The 5,206-nt window shown below is 50.2% G+C and overlaps 1 long non-coding RNA gene across 1 annotated transcript; it reads left to right on the plus strand.

Moving 5' to 3' along the window:
- Positions 1 to 1,146: 1,146 nt before the first annotated feature.
- LOC122230549 lies at positions 1,147 to 2,723 on the plus strand. Its single transcript, XR_006207533.1, has 2 exons — positions 1,147 to 1,585; positions 2,014 to 2,723. It is a non-coding gene; the product is annotated as an uncharacterized LOC122230549 (long non-coding RNA).
- The last annotated feature ends 2,483 nt before the right edge of the window (positions 2,724 to 5,206 follow it).

Below are 5,206 nucleotides of genomic sequence, written 5' to 3' on the forward strand. Positions count from 1 at the left end.
GCCCAGGGGCGCCTGGGTGGCTCAGTCGGTTAAGCGTCGGACTTCAGCTCAGGTCATGATCTTACACTCCGTGAGTTCAAGCCCCGCGTGGGGCTCTGTGCTGACAGCTCGGAGCCTGGAGCCTGCTTCGGATTCTGTGACTCCTTCTCTCTCTGCCCCTCCGCCTCTCACTGTCTCTCTTTCAAAAATAAATAAACATGAAACAAAATTGAAAGGGGCGCCTGGGTGGCTCAGTCGGTTAAGCGGCCGACTCCGGCTCAGGTCATGATATCGTGTTCCGTGAGTTCGAGCCCCACATCGGGCTCTGTGCTGACAGCTCAGAGCCTGGAGCCTGTTTCAGATTCTGTGTCTCCCCCTCTCTGACCCTCCCCTGTTCATGCTCTGTCTCTCCCTGTCTCAAAAATAAATAAAACGTCAAAAAAAAATTTTTTTTTAATTAAAAAAGAAAAGCCAAGCCAAATCAGTGAGGCAGAGCAAATATTACTATTCTAAAATGTTATAAAAGGCATCCTCATTTACATACAGACCATCCTGGAGGGGAGGGGGGGAGCCAAAGTGACTCAGCAGGGGAGGCTGGGGCGGTGAGGTGGGGGTGGGGTGTCTGGGGTCCAGAGAAATAAACAGGATCTCCTTCCGGACGTTCACAAAAAATATGCAGAGCCCTTTAAAGCCGCATTCACAATCTAAGCTACTTCTGCGACTCTGCTGTTAATTTTAGAAAATAAGAATTGGAGGAAAGAGCGTGGTTGGATTTCATAAGTCTTGGGAGAAACTTCCCTCTGGCTTGTGTACCTCGAGTGGCTCTTTTCTTCCCCGCCTCCGCCTTTCGCTCTCCCCTCCTCCCAGGGTTACCAGGCTTTCTCCGTAAAGCTCCCATCCTCCACCCCTCCACCGGTTCCCCACCTCCCTCCCCGCGCTGGGGGGCCTGTGGGAGACACGCAGACCTCCCCCCTCGGTCTGCCTTTTCCTCTAGCCCTTCGGCCTCCGCTGGCTGCTTCCGGGGCCGACCTCTTAGCTGTCTCCGTGAGGCCTCCAAACCCACCCCTTTGGCTCCCTGATGTTTACCTTCCAAGTTGAAAAGTTTAATTGCAGCCCCAAGTGAGGCCTAGGAGGCGGAGCAGGGGTGGGGGGCGGGGAGGGAGGAAGTAATAAGGTCCCGACCGGCAGGAGGCCGTCCATTGGCCACCGAGGGGCAGTGACTGTGCCCGGGGTGGGGTGGGGGCCCTGGGGTGCCCACTGCTGATTATGATTAACCAGCCCGCGAGAGCCAACGGCTGCTCATTCCTTCTCTGAAAACGCACGTTTCCCCCCCAAACCCTTTAGCTCGGGACTCTCGCTTTTTTCTTTCTGGGGCCGATTCTCCAATTCCATATGTCTGTTTTAACTGAGGAGTGCTGGGGGAGCACAGATGGCGAGGAAGAAGCTCACGAGGTAAAGTCGCACCGTCCCACTGCGTCCCAGCAAAACCTTGGTGGTTTGGCGGTGACATGTTTGCAGCGGCCTGGAAGGGGAAAGAAGGGAAACTCTGCTTCCTTGGACGTGTGAAATCCAGTCAATCTTTTTGCCATCCTTGAAAAATGAAGGGGTCGGTGAGCTTGCTTTTTAAATTTTTTTTAGTGTTTATTTATTTTTGAGAGAGAGAGAGCATGCGCAGGGAAGGGGCAGAGAGAGAGAAAGAGAGAGACAGAATTGGAAGCAGGCTCCAAGCTGTCAGCACAGAGCCCGAGGTGAGGCGCGAACTCACGAACCGTGAGATCGTGGCCTGAGCCCAAGTCAGATGCTCAACCGACTGAGCCACCCAGGTGCCCCGTGAGCTTGCTTTTTAAAAGAGAGGTGTTTTCTAAGCATACCTGTAGTCCAGAGGCCCCTAGAGTGCCTGTCGAAGTGCCTCCAACTCCTGAGCCAGGGGAAGTGGGCATCCAGGTGAGGCCTCCCGGAAGTGGCGTCCTGAGTTCCTAGGTTCGGGTGGGGAAGCGCCTGGGGAAGCGCTTGGATCCCCCATTCGTTCCCCAGCTGGTTCACTGTGCTGTTTGGAACCATCAGTCTCGGCTCGGCTACTTCCTTATGCGCAAGGTCTGCAACTGGAAAATCAAAACGGAGATGAATTTTTCCGGCATCTGAGGTCTAAGGAAGAAATGTTTTGCCGCGTGGGCCATCGCCTCTGGGCAAGGTGGGATTGGCCGGAAGGTCAGTTGTTGGGCCCGCTTCTAAAGGCATTGGTGCCTCGGTTTCTCCATTCGCTCCCCCTTTGCTATCAACCAGTCCTAAGCAACCAGGTCGGAAGACATTTAATACTCGTATTCACGAAGATTCCCTCCTCTACCAAACTACTCGGCTCCGCTGAACGTCGCAAGCAGGACCTTGACTTTCGGACTCTCATCTTCACCTCTGCATTGCCCCATTTTGGTGACAATCCTGCCGAGTCAACACAGCCAGGATCCCCGACCTTTGCCATCTGGATCCAGTTTCTTATCCTCCACCATCCCGCAGAGGATTTCTGATCCCCTCAGCCTGCCTTCAGCAAGAATCCTCCTTGGTCCACTTAGCAAGAATCTCCATTTACCCCTGATGTTTCCTCTTAATAATATCCATCCACTGGCTCCCACCCTGCCCCGTGGCTATCAGTCTCATGTGCCCATGTGGTATTCAGACTTGGGTCCAATGCTCCCCATTACAGTGGTCCCTAGTCCTTATTGCCTTGAATAAAATCTCCCTTGCCGTGATTTCACAAGGGTCATTGAATAATTTTTTTCATTAGTAGTATTTATTTATTTATTTAAGATATTTATTTATTTTGGGGCAGAGCGCAAGCGGGGAAGGGGTAGAGAGAGGGGGACAGAGGATCCGAAGCAGGCTTTGCACTGACAGGCTGACAGCAGCGAGCCCGATGGGGGACTCAAACTCACAACCTGAGAGATCATGACGTGAGCCGAAGCCGGAGGCTCAACCGACTGAGCCACCCAGGCGCCCCAGCAGTATTTTTGATGTAAAGGGCTCTCACTACTTGTAATATCGGCCCGTGACAGAGCTGTTATGATTACTATTGCTATCTCACAGATAAAGAACTTAAAACTCAATTAGGTCAGGTGACTCACCCGACAAGTCCAGGACAGGCAGTCACCCCCCCCCACCCCCCACCACCTGGGTCTTCTGACTCCCACATGCTTGCTTCCTACCAGAGGCAGAAATGAGGTGCTCTCTAGTTTGAAGAATGCTCGGAGCCAAGAGAGTTAGTGTCAGCGCTGAGTCTGAAGTGTGACTTTGATGAATTCCCTGCCCCAATCAACAGGGACGGTTGTCTCTGCTAAGACAGGGAAGAGCCCCCCCTTATTATGTAACAGCAGCTGCGTTTCCCAGGAAGATCGTCATCCTTGCAGCATCTGAGCCTTGAGAAGCGCACTGGGAATGGACTGTTGGATATTTTGGGCCAGAGCTCTACCAGGGGAAATAATCTGAGTGATTGGAAAGAGCTTTTTTTAAGCCCACCACGTCCTGTGAGGAGGTTGTGCGTCATCGGAGACATCACTTGGGTCTCAAAGGCTCTGTAAGCCTCCCCTTCTCACCAGCATATTTCAGGCTTATTGCCACTGGGCCAAACCAGGAGATAAAGGACACTCTGGGGAAAAAAAGAAATGGGTTGAAAGGAGCCAGGAGACCCTACCATTAAGTCAACAAGTTCAAAAAAAAAAAAAAGGAACAGAAGAAAATTTGTAGTACTCACCTGTGCTCTGCTGGGGTCTCCAGAAAGGTGTCATTAAAGTAACGGCAGTGGTTTCGAGATGAAGTTGATCCTTATAAAATGATCCAGCCAAGATGTTAGAGAGAAAGTCTGGGGAAAGAAAGGAGGAATCATGTAACCTGGGTCCAAATTCTGGATCAGTTACTAACTACTCACTTGACCTTAAATATGTCACCTCTCCTTTCCTGTCCTTAGCTTCCTTATTTGTACAACAAGGTAGTTGGGCAAGGTGACCCCACTTTTTAAGGCTCCTATAACCACCTGACACTCTTTAGCCCTCAACTTCCTGCCACAGCACCAAGGAGAAGGGTCGTGACAGGCTGAAGCTATTGCCAATGGGTAGACAGAATACCAACCAGCATCCTGTACCCAAACACACTAAGGAAATAGTGTCACTGCCCCACCCAATTCACATCCAAATGGGGATTTACAGTTACAGAGCCTTCCATGCACATTGTCTGAACTATTATGGTAAGCATTTCAGTTTCTTCCCAGGCTACTGGGAGACCCGACACAGATGTGAGTATATGAAAAAGATATGTTCTTTCACCAACTGGAAGAAGCAGAGTGAGCTTCCAGAAACTGGCCATGATCAGGCCTGGACCAGCTGCTTCCCAATACAAGTTTTTGATTAAACCCTGAGGTGATGATTCCATTTTTGTGGTTATGTGTTTCTATCTCTCCTTCTCTCCCTTTATTCCTTCATTCATCTACTCATCCACACATCTATCCATCCATCCCTCTCTCCACCATCATCCATTCATCCATCCATCTATATACCCATCCACCCATCTATCATCCATTCATCCATTTATCCATCCACCCACCCATCCATCCATCATCCATCCATCTATCCACCCATCTATCCATCCATCCATCCATCCTTCCATCCATCTCCCCACCACCATCCATTCATCCATCCATCTATCTATATACCCATCCACCCATCTATCCATCCATCCATCCACCTCTCCACCATCATCCATTCATCCATCCATCTATATACCCATCCACCCATCTATCATCCATCTATCCATCCAGCCACCCATCCATCTATCCACCCATCTATGCATCCATCATCCATTCATCCATCTATCAATCCATCTATCCATCCACCCATCCATCCCTTTATCTATTATTCTCTAAAAATATTTACTGAGCACATAGTTGTAGGGGTTACGGAAAGACCTGTGTAGGATATTAGGGACAGGTTGAAGATGGGCCCTTGTACCAGAAGAGTCCTTTTTCAATCTGGGAAGACACACTTCTGCAGCAAAAATTGTGCAGCTAGGATCACCAGTGCTGATGAGGAGTACAAGAGAGTCATGGGGCAGTCTTTGCCCTTCTTTCCCTCTCCATCCCTTTCATTCTCTTGGACACCTATATAGCAGGTCTATCTCTGTCAGACTTCTTCTTTAGCTGCAAGTAATTATGTGGTCACATTTACACAGCAGAGAAAAGAATGGT

This window comes from Panthera tigris, chromosome C2 (genome assembly GCF_018350195.1).
Source record: "Panthera tigris isolate Pti1 chromosome C2, P.tigris_Pti1_mat1.1, whole genome shotgun sequence".
Lineage (NCBI taxonomy): Eukaryota > Metazoa > Chordata > Mammalia > Carnivora > Felidae > Panthera > Panthera tigris.